Here is a 21,069-nt window from a genome sequence, read left to right as displayed (position 1 = left end):
GGCCCTAATACTAGAGTGCAGCCCCACAACAAACCTCTGCGCTCTCTCTATGTCAGTAGGAAGTATCATAAGTGCATGGCAAGACAACCTAGAAAACCTCGCCTCATAGTCGGTCACTAACAACTGACCATGCTCAAGTTGCTCAAACTGATACCGCAACTCTTCCCTCTCGGAGGGTGGAATATACCTATCCAACAAAAACTATGTGAACTGGCCCCCAAGACATGGGAGGAGAACCCGCTGGTTTGCCAAGAAGATAAGACTGCCACCATCTACGGGCCCTGCCCTCCAATTGGAAAGTAGTGAATTCAACCCCAGGAGACTCCAATATCCTCATGTTGTGCCGTTTGTCCCTGCACCTATCAATGAAATCCTGGGCATCCTCATGACGCTCGCCTCCGAACACTAGGGTGTAGCCTAGTCCATCGGTCCAATAGCTTTTGCGGATCGCCGTCCGCAACTGGTCTACTCTTAGGTGCCACTGCTGTAATTGGCTGAGCCCCGCACGTGGGTAGTGTACCCGGAGTCTTATACACTGCAGCGATTTTAAATGAAGTGTACTGCCCTAGCGATTTTTGCACCTACAATGCGATGACCGCATCTGCGGTCCGCCATCTGCGGACGAGGGCTCCCGCTCCTGCGGTCTCGCTTCTGCCGAAAGAGCATATCATGTGCGGAACCTGGGTTGCTCTCCTTGGGCCGCATCTGCGAGGCCTTTCCCACACCTACGAGCTCGCACCTGTGACTGACCAACCGCAGGTGCGGTTATGACAGCAGTTGGAGCTTCAGCTCTTGCTCCAAACTTTCAACTTGGCCTGGGCCTCGTCCAATTGACACTCGAGGCCCCCGGGGCCTCGTCCGAACGTACCAACAACTTTGAAATCGCAAAACGGACTCGCTCGAACTCTCAGTATGCCCGAAACAACATTAAAACTAAGAATCACACCCTAAAACCAATTGAATCAAACTTAAGAACTTCAAGTTCTTCAATTTTCTTCCAATGTGTCGAAACATACTTATTCTACTCGGAATGACACCAAATTTGGCAAGCAAGTCTTAAATGACATTACAATACTATCCCCAGTCTCGAGATTCAATTCGGAACTTGATATCACCAAAAGCCATTCCAAACCAAATTTAAAGAACTTTAAAATCCTTAAAGAACCAACTTTCACTATTAGGCGCCAAATCGCTCCCGGGTCATCCAAAACCCGATCCGAACATACGCCCAAGTCCGAAATCATAATACGAACCTATTGGAACTGTCAAATCCCGATTCTGAGGTCGTTTACTCAAAATATTGACCGAAGTTAAACTTGGCCTTTAAAGCCAACCTTAAGGAACCAAGTGTTTCGATTTCAACCCAAAATCTTCGAAATGCCGAACCAAACATCCCTGCAAGTCCTAAATTACTAAAAGCAAGTAAGGGAAGTCTTATTTAGGGGAACAGGGTTCTAGAAAGCAAAACGACTGGTCGGGCCGTTACAACTTTGGGGTTAGAAAATATCATTGAAGGCAAGAATATGCTAAGAGTAAGGAGGAAGATTCAACTACAAGTTTTTTCTTTTTTCTTCCTTTTTTCTGTTGTTGGTTATGAATTTTAGTATTGTAGTTTTACGTACTATTATGAATAACTAATTTCTTAACTAGTGTTTTGATGGAACCTTCTGTAGGATGAATTCTTGTTATATTTTAATATAATTTAGCCTTATTTCTTTGCTTGTTTAATTACGTGCTTATTTCAATTGATTGAATGCTCATTAACTAATTGTGTCTTTTTATTATGTATTGATTGGGAATGGTGCATATTTAGGTGGTGGTTGAATAACATCACTTTTAACATATGTGAAGAATCAATACAGAGAGTCTAAAGGTGGGTTTAGAAATAATAAAGTCTTGGCGTGGTCATAGGGAGCGGTAAGATAGTGCCAGCTAGCGTAATTCAGGAGAATATATGTAGTAAATTATTGTAGTTGCTCGGAAAATAAATTACGAGACCTGGAATGCTCATAATCAGTAGAGAATATTTAGGCAAAATTAGATGAGACATAGCGGGAAGGATTCCGAAAATTGAAAAAATTATCACTCAAGGCCTCCTTAATCTTGTCTCCAACTTTATCCTTGTTATTTGATCATTTTACTGTTTCTAGTATTTGTTAGTTAATTAGTTAGAAATAAAAATCTCAATCTTTATAATTTAGAAAAGTGTTCAAACTTGTCTTCTTAGTGGTAGCGAACAGTTGTAGCTAAACCTTAGTTCTCTCTGGGATTTGACTTTGGACTCTTACATAGAATTATATTTGCAGCGACCTCTTATACTTTTTAGGACTAGAGTATGGTGTGATCAAATCTTGATGCCGTTGTCGGAAAACTAACGGTGTAGTTATAGGTGTAAATCTTTCTAGGGTTCAAGTTTGTTCATTAATTTTATTTTATTTTATTTGTGATTTGAGAAATATGGCATCCTAGAATTATGGAAGTTTGGATGTTTGTAATTCTACTTTTGATCTTTCTTCACTTATTATGGAGGAAACCACCTGTTGCAACATTATCAAAATAGTTCCAAAAGCAAGTTTTGTGCACCAACTCAATATTAGGTGTGGAATGTATGTGATGTATGTGACTTTTGTGATTTTGCTTATATTTCTTATCCTCCCCAAGCTCCTTATTATGATGGTTCACTTTTTCTTGTGAAATTTATAGGAATAAAGAACCCGGGGATGTTGACCTAAAGGAGATCATGAGTATGTTAAAGTGTGTTGTGGAACAATATCGTGAGAAACCACTACAGATACAAAGGAAAGAGACAAGTATGTGCAACTTTGAGGCATTATTGAGTCAACTAGTTGAACCTTATAAAGTGCAATGAACTAGCATTGTGGATAGAAGCCAAGAAGAGTGTAAATTAGCGGCAGAAATTGACATTATAATAAAGGAGTTAAGAGCTGAATACCAACAACCAAACCAACTAGAATTTGATGATGTTGATGTTCAAGAATTGGCATTTGAGTCAACCAAGGACCTTAAAGATACAATGTTAATTGACTATAGTTTGTGTCATGAAGAGGATGTGAATAAGCGTATGAAATTTCAGTTTAGGCACATTGGTCCTCACTCTAAGTATTTTTCCAAATTTTATTTGGATGATGACATGAAAATAGATCCATCCCAGCCATTTGAGGGGTCAAGGGATGAGGAACCAGGTGCCTACATTTTGAAATTTTTCATGTCAGAAAGACAAGATTACACACCTCATGTAAAGGCCAAAAAGTACAGAATACTATATTATTTTGTTGGATCAGTTAGATTTGTTCCACCACCCCTGGAGCATAACCGAAAACTTGAAGCAAAACTTGGGATTCAATTCATAAGCAAAAAATGGTTCACATCATGCCGCGACGTTAAATCGGGTGCTTATTGGGAGGCAACCCAAATTTACTGCTTTCATTTATTTTTAATATTTTTAATTGTGTATTCTTTTAGTAGAAGTAGGAGCAGCAAAGTCAATGGAAGGAAGCAAATGAAAACAGGATGGGTGGAACTAAGTGTGGACTACCCGCATAAAGAATTAATGCTCGAGAGAAACCTGAGTACCCCATGAGCTGCTAATGTTTCATCCTTTAGCCTACCAGGGGTTTTTTTTACCCTCTTGCTATTTTGTGTTATGTTATGTGTGTTAAAAAATTAAATAATATTTAGGTAGAAATAATCCCTCTTGATTTTTCTTATGGCCACGGTTCTTTTCCAAGATATGATTTTTTCTTCTTTGAACCGGGTGAGTTTAGGTAGATTTTTTTAAACGTTCTAAAAAAATTGAATTTTGCCTGACGATGGATTTCCTTGACAATTTTCTTGAGGTTTTAAAGTCTAAAGAAAAAACAAAAAAAAATTCTTTTTTCTTTTAGACTGATAATGGAATGGGAAGAACTTTATTGTTTATGTTGTATACATGGTTTATATCGGGGAATAGGTCCGGAGCATTTGAACTACATAGTTTCTCTATAAGTTTTGTGATTACGTGCCTTGAGAGTATATGTGGCTTTCTTTTGACATTTGTCTCGTTTATTGACTCGTGTTATTACTTCCTCTGTATTAGGATTATATGATGATTGTGCTAGTTTCTTTAACTTAAGAGTCAGGTCTGAGCCATCCTGAGTGAGTCATGTGCATTGTGTGAAGTAAGATTTTAGGTGTACTATGTGCCATCACTTATTAGTCTAGAACTTACATAGGTCTGGAGCATTTGAACTAAGTACTTTCTTTATATGCCTTGAGAGTATATGGGGCTTTATTTTGGACACTTTTTTTCGTTTATTCACTCTTATTATTACTTCCTATGTATTAGGATTATATGATGAATATGGCAGGTGCTTTAACTTGAGAGTCGGGTCTGAGTCATTCTGAATGAGTCATATGCATTGTATGAGGTAAAATTTAGTTGTACTTTGTTCCATCCCTTGTTAATCTAGAACATGCCTCATGTGTGAATCGAACTGAAATGGATAAAGTCTTGTAAGTTAAGGAAGTGATATGTTTCCTTGACGGATCATTTAACCTATTTGCCTACTAATGCTAATATTATCTGTAGACTTTTCTGAGCTTGTGGACCTTTTCTTTGGCACCTAAATTACGATCCAATACCGTTTATTCTTAATTAAATCTTGTTGAACCTTTACCTCCAAAAGTACTTATGTCGCTAGAAGAGTAAGGAAAGAGATTGGTTAGCTTTTGAGTAGAATCATAGAAAAGCCAAAAAGTGTATGTATGCATGCAAAGTTCACTAGGAATAAAGACCAACTTATGGAGGGCGTTGATAAGATTTTGAAAAAAGATACAAGAATAAATAAAAAACTAACCCTCCAATTCACTTTGATATATACTTGTGATTATGTAAATGTGCATAAAACTAATGTGCTATGTTATTTATGGTTTCATAGTGATGTGTTGAGTGATCATGAAGATGGTGCGCTTAAAAATTAAAGTGTAGTGTACTAAAAATGCTTAGGAGGGTTAGTCATTATTATTAGCCTAAATTACAGCACATAAAGACCTAATTGGTTGTAACGATCCGGCTAGTCATTTTGAGCTCTAGCATGTCGCTTGGCGGTTTGAGACGTTGAGTAGCTTCACTATGTGTATTATGACTTGCATGTGCAGTTGGTTTTGACTTTTGAGAAGTTTGGAGTTGATTTGGAAGGATAATTCTCAATTCGTAAGCTTTAAGTTGGAAGAGTTGATCAAGGTTTAACTTTTGAGTATACGATCTCGGAATTGATATTTGAAGGTTCCTATAGGTTCGTAAGGTGATTTCGGACTTGGGAGTATGTTCAGATTGAGTATTGAATGTTCCAGGAGCAATTCGGCACTTATTATCAGAAGTTTGCATTTGAAGGTTTTTGAATTTGCGAATGTTAACATGGAGTGGACTTTGATGTTATCGGACTTTGGGCGGTGTTTCAGGACCATGGATAGGTTCATTTTGTTGATTGGAACTAGTGTGTGAAGTTTGGTTGTGATCCGAAATGTCTAAGCATGATTTAGACACGTTTAGGGAAGTTTGAAAATTAAGATAAGGATTTTCATCATCGATTATTGGTTTTGATGATGTTCGTTGCATTTCAAGCCTTCGTATAACTTTTAAGGTATGGGGACTAGTTGGTATGGTTGGACGGGGTCCTAGGGGTCTCGTATGTATTTCAGGATGGTTTCGGACCATTTTTCCTTTGATTTACAATTGTTGGTCTATGGTATCTTTGGCATGCATCGCGATAGCGGATGGTGTGTTGTGATCGCGAAGGGTGATCCGGAGCTAGGGGTATGTTGTTCTTCGCATTTGCGGGTAATGCTCCACATTCGCGTAATGTCCTGGGCAGGGGCTTCGTGTTCGCGTAGTGGCCTGGGCTAGGGCTTCACATTCGCATAGTAGCCTCGGCTGGGGCTTTGCGTTATAGTGATGTATTGAGTGATCATAAAGAAAGTGTGCTTAAAAAGTAAAGTGTAGTGTACTAAAAATGGTTAGGAGGGTTAGTAATTATTATTAGCCTAAATTACAACACATAAAGGCCTAATTGATTGTAATGGTCCGGCTAGTCGATTTGAGATCTAGCATGTTGCTTGGCGGTTTGAGACGTTGAGTAGCTTCACTATGTGTATTATGACTTGCATGTGCAGTTGGTTTCAATTTTTGAGAAGTTTGGAGTTGATTTGGAAGGATAATTCTCTATTCGGAAGCCTTAAGTTGGAAGAGTTGAACAAGGTTTATCTTTTGAGCATACGACCTCAGAATTGATATTTGAAGGTTCCTACAGGTTCGTAAGGTGATTTCGGACTTGGGAGTATGTTCAGATTGAGTATTGAATGGTCCGGGAGCAATTCGACGCTTATTGTAACAAATTTGCATTTGAAGGTTGAATTTGCTAAGTTTAACATGGAGTGGACCTTGATTTTATCGGACTCTAGCGGTGTTCCGGGACCTTGGATAGGTTCATTTTGTTGATTGTAAATTGTGTGTGAAGTTTGGTCGTGATCTGAAATGTCTAAGCGTGATTCAGACGCATTTGGGGAAGTTTGAAAATTAAGAGAAGGATTTTCATCATCGATTATTGGTTTTTATGATGTTCGTGGCATTTTGAGCCTTCGTATAAGTTTTGATAAGGTATGGGGACTAGTTGGTATAATTGGACGGGGTCTCGGGTGTATTTCGGGATGGTTTCAGACCATTTTTCCTTTGATTTACAGTTGTTGGTCTATGGTATCTTTGGCATGCATCGCGTTAGCGGATGGTGCGTTGCGATCGCGAAGGGTTATCCGGAGCTAGTTGTATGTTGTTCTTCGCGTTTGCGGGTAATGCCCCACATTCGCATAATTTCCTGTGCAGGGGCTTCGTGTTCGCGTAGTGGCCTGGGCTATGGCTTCGCATCCGCATAGTAGCCTAGGTTGGGGCTTCACGTTATAGTGATGTGTTGAGTGATCATGAAGAGAGTGTGCTTAAAAATTAAAGCGTAGTGTACTAAAAATGCTTAGGAGGGTTAGTCATTCTTATTAGACTAAATTACGACACATAAAGACCTGATTGATTGTAACGATCCGGCTAGTCGTTTTGAGCTCTAGCATGTCGCTTAGCGGTTTGAGACGTTGAGTAGCTTCACTATGTGTATTATGACTTGCATGTGCAGTTGGTTTTGATTTTTGAGAAGTTTGGAGTTGATTTGGAAGGATAATTCTCAATTCGGAAGCTTTAAGTTGGAAGAGTTGATCAAGGTTTAACTTTTGAGTATACAACCTCGAAATTGATATTTGAAGGCTCCTATAGGTTCGTAAGGTGATTTCGGACTGGGGAGTATGTTCAGATTTAGTATTGAATGGCCCGGGAGCAATTCGACGCTTGTTATTAGAACTTTGCATTTTGAAGGTTTTTGAAATTGCTAAGTTTAACATAGAGTGGACTTTGTTGTTATCGGACTCTGGGCGGTGTTCCGGGACCTTGGATAGGTTCATTTTGTTGATTGGAACTTGTGTGTGATGTTTGGTTGTGATCCAAAATGTCTAAGTGTGATCTAGACGCGTTTGGGAAAGTTTGAAAATTAAGAGAAGGATTTTCATCATCATTTATTGGTTTTGATGATGTTCGTGGCATTTCGAGCCTTCGTATAAGTATTGATAAGGTATAGGGACTAGTTGGTATGATTCGACAGGGTCTAAGGGTTCTCGGGTGTATTTCGGGATGATTTCGGACCATTTTTCCTTTGATTTATAGTTGTTGGCCTATGGTATCTTTGGTATGCATCGCGATAGCGGATGGTGTGTCGCGATCGCGATGGGTGATCTGGAGCTAGGGATATGTTGTTCTTCGTGTTTGCGGGTAATGCTCCGCATTCGCATAGTGTCCTGGGCTGGGGCTTCGTGTTCGCATAGTGGCCTGGGCTAGGGCATCGCATTCGCGTAGTGGCCTGGGCTGGGACTTCGCGTTCGCTATCGAGGTCCGCATTTGAGTAGGGTTGAAGCCGGGATGTAGAGAGGTTTTCTTCGCTAATGCGAAGAGGTCCCGCGTTCACGGTGGAGAGGTTGTTCGTGTTTCGTTATCGCAAACTGTCAAACGTGATCACGTAGGCTATTTTTGTTAGAAGGGGTATTTTGCTTTGCGATCGCGAGACTTTTCACCGCGATTGTGATGTGTAACGTTTGGGCTGTGTATAAGTTAGCAAATCGGGAATTTTCTCATTTCAATTCATTTCTCTCTTGCTAATGCGAATTTCGGGCGATTTGGAGGAGCCATTTTCATCATCAAGTGAGCGATTCCCACTTGTTGTAAGTTAAATACACGAATTATATATGGATTTAAACATGAAAATTAGTAGAAATTATGAAATTTTGAAAGAAAACCTGAAAATAGTATTTTTGAGTTTTGACCATGAAATTGGACATGGAATTGTGAATAAATTATATATTTGAGTTCATGGTGTTATGGGTAATATTTAATTTGAGAATTTTTGGAATCTGTACGCGTGGGCCTTGGGGTTGAATTTTTGAGTAGATTTGGGAATTATTTCTAATTTATTAAATTATGAGTCTTTGAGTATATTTTGATTGGTTTGCACGTTCTTTGAATAGTTTCGGATTGTTTGGCATTGATTTGAGGTTCTAGAGAGGCATTGGAGTCGGTTATCAAATTTTTGAGCGAGGTAAGTCTCTAGTCTAACCTTGTAAGAGGGAATTTACCTCGTAGGTTCTATATTTGTTTGTGCTATGTGTTATGGGAGCTATGCACGTATGAGGTGATGAGTGTCCATGTGTATGCTAGATTCATGATTATGTCCGGGTAGAATTAGACTCACACCAATTTTCAATTGTACTACTTGAGTTATCCTTGCCTGTTTAAATGCTTTAATTTGTATTTTAGCCTGAGACTAGACTTGCGTGGAGTATCAGACTTTGCTATTTCAGATACTTGATGCGCTACTTGATTGGTCGCGAAAATAATACTTCCCTTTACGGATTTCTCCCGTGGTGTACGTAATTGTTCGAAAGTTTCTTGAATCTTATAACACACACATATATTGTGAGTTGGGCCAATGACCCGTCAATGTTTTACTATTCTTAAGGGATCGGGTTGAACACCTCAGAAGTACCATTATGGGATCGGGTCGTTCGCCTCGGTAGTATTATGAGATACATCCATGGATCGGGCCATACGACCTCGGCAGAGTACACTATTTTATCGACTGGGCCGTACGAACTCGGCAAAATGGTGTGTAATATTCAATGGAGAGTCAATGTACCTGTAAGTTTTCCTCACTTGAGATTTGGAATTTTATTTGTTGTTGATCATATACATATCCCATTCGAGGTAGTATTCGGTATTTGAGGATTTCGTATCTTCTCTTCCGTCGAGGATCGCGTTATACACATATATCTATTTTTGTTGCTTTTACACTCTATGCTTCATACATGCACTTTTATTTTACTTTGATTATTGGACCACTAGTAAGTTTCGATGTCAATCCCTCGTCACTACTTGTTCGAGTTAAGACTAGATACTTACTGGTTACGCGTTGATTTACGTACTCATACTATACTTTTACAGTAATTGTGCAGGTATTGAGACAGGTACATTCGGTGGTCATCTAGTCGCAAGTGTTGAGGAGACTTGTGGTAAGCTGCATTCCATGTTACAATCTACAGTACACGGAGTCTCTATCTTATTCATTTACTATATTCTGTCTTTTTTCTATTCCAAACAGTTGTTGTAGTAGTATTGTACATTCTATTAGGTGCTCATGTACTTGTGACACCGAATTTTTGGGATTCTTGGGTGCATGTTTGTTATGGCATTGGGTATTGTATTTTGATTATATTTTAATCTTGAAGATAAAGTTGGTATTTTCTATAATAATGGAGGAATTTTGCTTAATTATTTCACCAATGTTTTAAAATGTGTTATGAATCGCCGATCATCATGTTGATAAATTGTTGGCTTGCCTAACGGCAACGTTGGGCCCCATCACGGGTTTGGGTCACGACAGCTTGGTATCAGACCACTAGGTTCACTTAGGTCTCACGAGTTATGAGCAAGTCTTGTAGAGTCTTGCGGAGGAGGATTATTCCCTTCATGATTGGAATATTAGGTATTTCATTCAAGCACAGGAGACACAATTGGACTATAGATGTTCAGGCTTTGGTTGACGGAGTTGCAAGATTGGATATTTCCGAACTTGGTGGAATTCTTGTTTGTGTTGTTGTGTCGTCGTACTTGTTTGAAGGAATTAAGTCTTTTCAGTATGTGTGTCTTCATTTGTCTGCCTTTGGGGCATGGTATTACAAAGTGGTACCTGAGAAGCAATTATCAGAGATGACAATGTGTTGCGACTTTAGGGTCGAATCCGTATTTTCAGTGTTGATGGTTCGAGTGAGATGATACTTGAGAAGGCTTAGAATTGATGGGATTCTATTTCTTCAAGTGCTACGGAGATGGATCGTGATTTGGGGAAGCATTATTGGTGGCGAAGAATAAGAAAAGACATAGGGGGTTAAATCTAGCGATTGTTGAATTCTTAGCAGGTCGTGTATGAGCAGCAGAGATCGAGTAGTTTGTTTCGGAAGATGGCTAAACCGGAGTGGGAGTGAGAGTGTACGTATGGAATTTGTGGAAAAATAGCCACATGCTTTGAGAAAGCTTAGTGTGATTTAGGTCATGGTGGAAAAATCACTAAGCCTATGTATTTTTTTTTTGAGATGGTGGCTTCTATACTTGGGAAGTTTGAACGTGGCGAAAGGAGTTGTTCGGAATGTAGAGGGAATATGAATGTTTGATTCTCATATTGGGATGCAATATGGTCTCGAGATGTGAACATGTTGTTGGACCTTCAGTTAATGTTAATGGAATGAACGGGTTCTTATGGCTGGCAGATGAGTGTGCTCGGGAGAATTCACTAATTTCATAGTGGATGTAACTATGCCAATGTCGTTGGAAGATGTCGATATGAGGTTACACAGCGGGCTATCTCCTATGAGAATGTAAGGGGTTGCATGCTTTCTAATTAAGTTCCTATAAAGATTTCCACCTCATGTCCAATGGGATGCATGTACTACGATGTAGGACTGGAACGCTTGAGGAAGATGGTGTGACTATCTTAAAGTTGAGTAACACTGCATGATCGGGGTAACAAAGGAGGAGAAGTTATTGTGGGTCCTTGGGTTATATGATTATGTCTTAAAGCCAAGTGGGGGAACCTAGCATCGACGATTGGATCACGTGGTCATGTGTCTTTGTAGTTTCTGGATTTTGGTACATTGGTGGATTAGTTATGACTAAGGAAGAAGAAATCAAGGGTAATCCGAGCAAGGAATTTGATGGATATATGCTACATTTCACGTTATTGATATGCGAAGGTTGTGGAATGACTCGGATTTAATATTTCTTTGTGAATGTGATGTGCAAGGGAAGGGAGTCAATCGGTTGCTTCTTTTTGAGTATTCGTGTGCGCTAACGGAGCACTGCTTGTTTGGCTCTATATTTGGGACTAGCTTAGAGTAGGTGACTCTCAATGATGGTTCTAGTGGTTTCAAGATTCAAGGTGTGGTTCCTGAGGATTTTCGGGTTCATTGTGAGGCTAAGGATTGAGCTTGGCAACAGGGATGTGAGATAGACTTGGGGCAATTCTACATTATTGTTAGATATGTAACGTGATGTTACAAAGATGGAAGAAATAGTTTCTGATTCGCAGAAGGTCTCTTCAGGACGAGTGTATCAGTTTGAGGTACTAATGAATGCACGAGGTGTAAAATGGTATATGGTTGCGGACTGCAAAAGTTTGTTCAAGATTTAACAGTTGACTATATGTGCCATGGATAGGCTCATTATGGATATTTGGAAGGCTATTTACCTATTTTGAGAAGATCGGGATTGGTTCAGGGCTTCATTGGTAGACCTAAGGTGAATGTATATTCTACACTAGATCGGATCTATTTGTTCAACGCAACATTGTCTCTATATGATTCCTCGGGCGTGGTGAATGTTATTCCCATCATCATTATTTCATGTATTACTCTTTTATACTATGGGGGTCATGAGGCGACTTGATTATTCACACGCGTGTTATGGTCCAGTGTAGGTTGTGGTGTTATATGAGCAAGAAGGCTCTCGAGATGCTAGTTTGTTTATTACACCTTACTCATGCTTCGCCTCTTTGGAGCGCATTACACTATCCATCTCCCCGGATTTATGTTTATGCACTTGGCATGCTCGTCGTTGATGTACGTATGTCTAGTGACTGTGAGCATCTTAGCTAGATGGGTATTCCCATAAAGATTATTATGTGTGGATCGGGTGGCACACCTCCATGGGTACGATGTTCAAATCGGGTTGTACTCTGCAACGGTATCATGTGTGGATCGAGCTGCATGCCGCAACGGTGAGATGTTGGGTACGATTCCTAATACTTATTTTGTGTGTTTTGCTCCTCTGTGGGATTGGTTCATAGCATTTGTTTGATTGTTTTATTGGTCATGCAAGATAGTTCTATACTTGGGATTCCTTTCTTTAATGGTCATATCCGAGTTATGGCTTATTTGGCGCATGGATTGAGTCATATGAGATTTTAGATTGTATTTGGTGTGGCTTGCCAGTCGAGCAGCTTGTGCTGGGTGAGACGAGGTTGTTAGACCTAGAATCAGTGCAATCGGATTTGTATAATGTCCGTTTGGAAGGAGAATGTAGTTAACCAGATCAGAATGCGGCAATGGTTCTTATGGAGCGGAAGAGCTGCATGATTTGTTAGTTTGATTGGTGGTTATGAGTTTCTACACACTTTTTTCATCGTTGTAGTATTATGACGTTTGAAACGGGATTTTATGTGTCATGAGGTATATTACATGTACCGGATTTGGTTTGCAACTATAGAGGTTGGAAGATATTACTATGGCCATATGAACCATGCGGTACATTGTATGGTTACAACTTGGGTATATGACTATGCTTTTGTATAGCTTGTTGAGGTTAATACGGTGTATGTATGCATGACCCGAACCCTATAAGAAATTTCGGATATTGGAATTTGGTTCTAAGGCTTGTGGGATAAGGTAGCAGGAAGGATCTTCAGTCAGGGTCGATCTAATATGGTCATGTGGATTGAGGTGGAAAGGATATGTGCACGAGGAGTTATACAGTAATTCGACAGCTTGGAGACGACTCTTGGCACGTTCGAGGATGAATGTATGTTTAAGTGGGGGAGAATGCAACAACCTAGCCGGTCATTTTGAGCTCTAGCATGTTGTTCGGTGGTTTGAGACCTTGAGTAGCTTCACTATGTGTATTATGACTTGCATGTGTAGTTTGTTTCGATTTTCGAGAAGTTTGGAGTTGATTTGGAAGAATAATTCTCAATTCGGAAGCTTTAAGTTAGAATAGTTGATCAAGATTTGACTTTTGAGTAAACGACGTCAGAATCAAAATCTGAAGGTTCCTATAGGCCGTAACGTGATTTTGGACTTGGGCGTATGTTCGGGCTGAGTATCGAATGGTCCGGGAGCGATACAGCACTTATTATCGGAAGTTTTCATTTTAAAGGTTTTTGAATTTGCTAAGCTTGACTTGGGGTGGACTTTGGTGTTATTGGACTCCGAGCGGTGTTCTGTGACATTGATTGGAACTTGTGTGTGAAGTATGGTCAAGATCCAGATTGTTACGTTCGACGAAGTTTAAAAGTTTGAAAATTAAGAGAAGGATTTTGATCGTCGATTCTTAGTTTTGATGTTATTCGTGGCTTTTTAAGCCTTTGGATAGGTTTAATAAGGTATGGAGACTTGTTGGTATGATTGAACGAGATCCCGGGGGCCTCGGGTGTATTTTGGGATGGTTTCGGACGATTCCCCTTTGGTTTACAGTTGTTGTTCTCTAGTCTATTTGGTATGCATCGCGATCGCAGATGGTGCGTCGCGATCGCGAAGGATGATCTGGAGCTGGAGGTCTGCTGTTCTTCGCGTTTGCGGGTGATGCTCCATGTTTGCATAGTTTCATGGGTTGGGGCTTCGCGTTCGCGTGTCGAGGTCTACGTTGCATAGGGTTGACGTAGGGCTAGGGAGAGTTGGTCTTCACGAACGCAGAGAGGTCCACATTCGTGGTGGAGAGGTTGTTTGTGTTTCGCAATCGCAGAATGTCAAACGCAATCGCCTAGGCTATTTTGGTCAGCATGGATGTTTTTGCTTCGCGATCGCGACCGCAATAGTGATGGGTAATGTTTGGGCAATGTATAAGTTATCAATTCAGAAATTTGCCCATTTCCACTTATTTCTCTATTGCTAAGGAGATTTTTGAGCGATTTGGAGGAGCCACTTTCATCATCTATCATAAGGTAAGTGATTCCCACTTGTTGTGAATTAAATACATGGATTATATATGAATTGAAACATGGAAATTAGTAGAAATTGTTGAATTTTGGAAGAAAATTTAGAAATGGTATTTTTGATGGTCAACCACGAAATTGGACATGGAATTAGAAATAAATTATATATTTGAGTTCGTGGTGCTATGGGTAATAGTTATCTTCTAGAATTTTTGAAATCCGAGCACGTGGGCCCAGGGGAATGACTTTGTTGACTTTTCATGTGGAGTTGGAAATTGTTTCTAATTGATTAAATTATGAGTCATTGAGTATGTTTTGATTGGTTTGCACGTACTTTGACTAGTTTCGGATCGTTTAGCATTGATTTGAGGTGCTAGAGAGGCGTTAGAGCTGCTTATTGGATTTCGGAGTGAGGTAAGTCTCATGTCTAACCGTATAAGAGGGAATTTACCCAGTAGGTGCTATATTTGTTACGTGCTACGTGTTATGGGAGCTACACACGTATGAGGTGACGAGTGTCCGTGCGTATTCTAGATTCTTAATTATGTCCGGGTGGACTTAGACTCACACCATATTTTAATTGTACTACTTCAGTTATCATTACCTGTTTAAATGCTTTAATATATATTTTATCCAGAGACTAGACTTGCGTAGAGTATCAGACTTTTCCATGTTAGATACTTGACACGCTACTTGATTGCTCGCAAAAATTATAATTCCCTTTATGGATTTCTCCCGTATGTACGTAATAGTCCGAAGTTTCTTGAATCTCATAACTCACACATATATTCGTGAGTTGGGCCAGTGACCCGTCAAAGTTTCACTATTCTTATGGGATTGGGCTGAACGGCTCAGCAGTACCATCATGGGATTGGGCCATTCGCCTCGACAGTAATATGAGATGCATCTATGGAACGAGCCGTACAACCTCGGCAGAATCGTGCATTATATTCGATGGAGAGTCAGTGTACGTATGAGTGTTCCTGACTTAAGATTTGGAGTTTTATTTGTTATTGATCATATACATATCCCATTCAAGGTAGTATTCTATATTTGAGGATTTCGTATCTACTCTTCGATTGAGGATCGCGTTATGCACATAGATTTCCGTTGCTTTTACTTCCTATGTTTCATACATGTCTACTTTTATTGTACTTTGATTATTGGACCACTAGTAAGTGTCGATGTCGACCCCTCATTACTACTTCTTAGAGGTTAGACTAGATACTTACTTGGTACGCATTGATTTGCGTACAATCTGTACTAATTGTATAGGTACTGAGACAAGTATATTCGGTGTCATAAAGTCACGTAGGCGCAACTGCTGAGGAGACTTGTGGTGAGATGCATTCCATGTTACAATCTACAGAACACGGAGTCCCTGTCTTATTCATTTTTTATATTTTTTATTACAGGCAGTTGTTGTAGTAGTATTGTACATTCTAGTAGATTCTCATGTACTTGTGACACCGGATTTTGGGGATTTAGACTATTGTTCTTGGGTGCATGTCTGTTATGACATTCAGTATTCTCTTTTGATCATATTCTAATCTTGAAGATAATGATATTATTTTCTATAAAAACAAAGGAATTTCTCTTATTTATTTCACCATTATTTTAAAATGTGTTATAAATCGCCGAGTATCGTGTTGATGATTTGTTGGCTTGCCTAACGACAGCGTTGGGCGCCATTACGGCTTATGGTGGGATTTGGGTCGTGACATTGATCCTAGACTCATCGAACTTAAATTAGTCGAGTCTTACACTACGGGCAACCCTATGGTACGAACTTGGGTGGCATATAAGTTTTCTTATGAGAGTGAGCAAATTCTTCCTATTTGATAGTCCTTAAAAGATACTTGAACATGTATTTGAGTGTGTAGACAAATTATTCTTGTTGGTTTGTTTGTAAGGGCACATAATTTGCATAGAATTGGTAAAGACCTTGATTTTTGAGTTGGCACAAGAAGCGAGCCATAGTATGAAATATATTAGAATCAATCTTTGAGGCTAGGATGTTAGAAAAAATCACACAAATATTTTCAAAAGTCTTTGTGTGGTTTAAAACTTAAGGAAAAGTATAAATAGTGCTTATGTTGGTTTTTAAATGTTGGTATAAACCATTGTCATTGGTTGATGCTTGAGTAAATTTGGAAATTTATTTCTTGCCGATGTGCTTAATTTTAAGTTGCTCGAGGACGAGCAAGAGTCTAAGTATGGGATGGTGATAAATGACCAAAAGTGCATATTTTTTAGTGTGTTTACATCTCATTTGTCATGTGAGATACGGGATATTACATAGTTTTTAAAGTGAAATATGCTCATAACGTATTTCTTATGTGTAGTAACGAGTTTGGATGATAAGTGATCAAAAGATATCGATTTGTTGCAATAGGAAAAGATGGAAGAACTGAGAGCTCGTCTATTCTCGCACATGGCACGAAAACAGACACGAAAAAGGATACAATTGAGTGCACAAAATAGTAAAGTGAAGCGGACACACGGATCGGTTCACGAAATGGAAGAATTTCAAAAGCTCAGTTCGCGTCCATGGTTGCGCACTTCGCGAAAGTTGATGCGGATTCTAGCTCTTGAATACGAGATTGGATTGATTAGTTCTGCCGCATACAAACCCTAATTGATATAATACATCCTAAAACGTCCTTTTGAAGGGGAAGACACTACTTTAGGGTTAGACAATACCTTTGGAGACAAGAATATGCTAAGAGTAAGGAGGAAGATTCTACAACGAGTTTTTCCCTTCTTCCTCCTGTTTTTTATTATTTGTTGTAAATTTTAGTATTGTAGTTTTACATACTATTATTAATAACTAATTTCTTATCTAGGATTTTGATGTAACCTTTTGTAAGATGAATTCTTGTTATGTTTTAAAATAATTTAGATATTGAATTTATTTACTTGTTTAACGACGTGCTTATTTCAGTTAATTGCATGGTCATCAACCATTTGTGACTATTCATTATTTAGGTGGTTTTTGAATAACATCACTTCTAATGTATGTGAAGAATCAATACTACGGGTCTAAAGGTGGGTTTAGGAATAGCAAAGCCTTGGCATGATCGTAGTGAGCGATAAAATAGTGCCAGCTAGCGTAGTTCGGGAGAAATTGTCTAGTAAATTGTTGTAATTGCTCGAAAGAGAATTATAACACCTGGAGTTCTCACGATCATTAGAGAATACTTAGGTGAAATTATAAGAGACATAGAGGGAAGGATTTTAAAAATTAGAAAAATCATAACTCTAGGCCTCCTTATTCTTACCTCCATCTTTATCCTTATTACTCCCTCCGTTTTAATTTATGTGAACCTGTTTGACGGGCACGGAGTTTAAGAAAAAATGAAGACTTTTGGAATTTGTGGTCCTAAACAAATCAAAAAGTGGCCCAGAGTATTTTTGTGGTTATAAAAGCTTCTCATTAAGGGTAGAATTGTAAGTTTAAGCTAAATTGTTACCAAATTAAGAAAGTGTTCATTCTTTTTGGAAACCAAAAAGGAAATAGGTTCACATAAATTGGAACAGAGGGAGTAATTGATAATTTTATTACTTTGTAGTATTTGTTAGTTAATAAATCAGAAATAAAAAGGTCACGACCTAATCCTCCCTCCATGGGATGTCGCGACGGCACCTAGTCTATACGACTAGGTAAGCCTAACATTTGCTTAAATAACCAAAAATGAAAGCAAAACCTTAATGACTAACAGCAACAGATAATTAAATAACTGATAGAAATGTCGCTCGGCATATACAATAACCAACTCTCGAAATATTCACAGAATTTTCCCCAAGACCCGGAACATCATAAGTCACAAACTTCTAAGAATCTGACTAACTGTTTCTATATATCAGTAACTAGAAGAAGTAAAGGAGGAACAACATAAAAGGGATAGAGGGGGACTCCGAAGTCTGCGGACGCGGGCAGATGTACCTTGAAGTCTCCGGAGCAGCAGCAAGTACGCAACTAATAGCGGGGCTGGTATGAGGTACCTGGATCTCCACACGAAAACATGTGCAGAAGAATAGCATGAGTACACCACAACGGTACCCAGTAAGTTCCAAGCCTAACCTTGGTCGAGTAGTGACGAGGTCAGGTCAGGGCCCTACTAGTATATATATAAATTAAATAAGGCAGAATAAAAATATCGCAGTACAATAAGAGACTGAAATTTAACAAAGAGGAAATCACAAAAAAATAACAGTACAATTCAAAGGAGTAACAGCAAGGGATCTCCCAAGATACCGTCTCGTAGTCCAAAAAGTAAATGTGCAGGGGGATCTCCCGGGATACTGTCCCGTAGTCCCAAAAGTAAATATGCAGGGGGATCTCCCGGGATACCGTCCCGTAGTCCCAAAGTAAATATGCAGCTCAAAACAATGGAAATAACAGCTACAGCAAGAAATCCTATAGTTTAGACTAAGTATAAGTCAAGGGAGAAGCAGGAATCCACTAAGCATGTTGCACGGAGTTCAAATAAGCATTTAAGACATGTAGACATGTTGTTCTAGGCTAAACAGGATAACTACACATGCTGGCATAACTCAACTAAAATGAAACAGGCTATTACTCAATAAAAATTGAATTTCACAACAAATAGCTCGTGTACGCACTCGTCACCTCACGTACACGGCGCTTACAAGGTTAGGCAAGCCACTTACCTCAAATCAAGCTCAATCAATCGGTAACAAAACCTTCTCCATAATTATCCGGCTCTGAATGGCCCAGATCTAGCCAAAAGCAATTACATACAATAAATATAACTGTAAGAAACTAATCTAATCAGTAAAACCAAGGCTTAAGCAAGAAATTAGAAAATCGCCCCAGAAAGTCGACCCGGGCCCACCTCTCAGAGTTGGGTAAAAGTCACAAAATACGAACACACATTCGCTCACGAGTTCACTCGAATCAAAATTATCCAAATCCGATATCAAAATCACAATAAAAACTCAAAACTTAGTTGAAGAACTTCTCCCATTTTTCCCAAATTGTTCAACCCAAATCCAAAATTAAAGGATAGGATTAATGATAGATTAGTGGGAAATAACCAAAATCAAGTGTTGAATCATTACCCAATCGATGTCTCTGAAAATCCCTCAAAATCTCACCAAAAACTGAGCACTCAATCTCAAGTTTTGATAAAAATGGCCAAACCCTCGATTGTGAAATGTTATAGACTGCCCAGGTAATTCCTTCTTTGCGAACGCGGTCACACCCTCGCGTTCGCGTTGAACAATTAATTATGACCAAAAATCCCTCTTTCGCAAACGCAAGTGACCTCTCGCGAACGCGTACCTTCCACTTCCTGCGGCTTCGCAAACGCGATCTCCACCGCGCGAACGCGTAGAACAAAGCCTTGGGGTCCCAGCTGCTCCACTTCCTCTACGCGAACACGATGCGCTTCACGCGTTCTCGATGCACTTCTTGAACTAACTTTTGCGAATGCGGCCCCCACTTCGATAACGCGAATAGAAATCCTCCTCCTGCCTCCAGCTCCTCCTCGCGAACGCGGGACGTCCCTCGCGAACGCGAAGAAGGAAACCAGAACTGGAGACTTCAGAAAATCTACAATCTTTCCTAAGTCCAAAATGATTCGTTAACCACCCGAAATCAACCGGAGGCCCCCTGGACCTCAACCAAGCATACCTACCAGTCCTAAATTACCATACGAACTTAGTCGAGCCCTCAAAACACATCGAACAACAACAAAAACACAAATCACCCTCCAATCCAAACCTAATGAACTTGAAACTTCAAATTTTTACAACCGACGCCGAAACCTATCAAACCACGCCCGATTAAACTTAAATTTTGCACACAAGTCATACTCAACATTACGGATCTACTCCGAATTTCGGAATCGGAATCCGATTCCGATATCAAAAAGTCCACTTCCGGTCAAGGTTCCCAAAATTTCGACTTTCGCCATTTCAAGCCTCAATCACCTACATACCTCATATTCACAATCCGGTCACGCTCCTAAGTCCAAAATCACCCAACGGAGCTAGTAGAATTGATGAAACTCCATTCTGGATTCGTCTTCACATAGTTCCAACACTCCCAAAACACTCCGAAACCAAAACAAAACCTCCCGGCAAGTCATATAAGCAGAAAAAGATACGGAGAAAATAGTAAATATAGGATCGGAGCTATTACTCTCAAAACGACCGGTCGGGTCGTTACCTCCTCCCGACTTCGGGAGTACACTAGAATGTCATCAATAAACACAATGACGAATGAATCAAGATAGGGCCGAAATACACTGTGCATCAAATGCAATAAATGTTGCTGGGGCGTTGGTCAACCCAAATGACCTCACAAGGAACTTGTAATGACCATACGGAGTCCTGAAAGCATTCTTCGGATATCTGGCTCCTGAATCTTTAACTGCTGATAACCTGGACGCAAGTTAATCTTTTAAAACACTCTGGCACCCTGTAACTGATCAAATAGGTCATCAATACGAGGCAAAGGATACCTGTTATTCACTGTAACTTTGTTCAACTGGCAATAATCAATGCACATACGCATAGAACCATCCTTTTTCTTCACAAACAAGACCAGAGCACCCCAAGGTGACACACTGGGTCGAATGAAGCCCTTATCAAGTAACTCCTGTAACTGTTCCTTCAACTCATTCAGCTCAAGAGGAGCCATACGATATAGAGGAATGGAGACGGGATGAGTTCCGGCAACAAATCAATACAAATGTCGATA

Source organism: Nicotiana attenuata, unplaced genomic scaffold (genome assembly GCF_001879085.1).
Source record: "Nicotiana attenuata strain UT unplaced genomic scaffold, NIATTr2, whole genome shotgun sequence".
NCBI classification, from domain to species: domain Eukaryota; kingdom Viridiplantae; phylum Streptophyta; class Magnoliopsida; order Solanales; family Solanaceae; genus Nicotiana; species Nicotiana attenuata.
The sequence above is the reverse complement of the archived record's forward strand: the minus strand, read 5'-3'. Positions refer to the sequence as shown.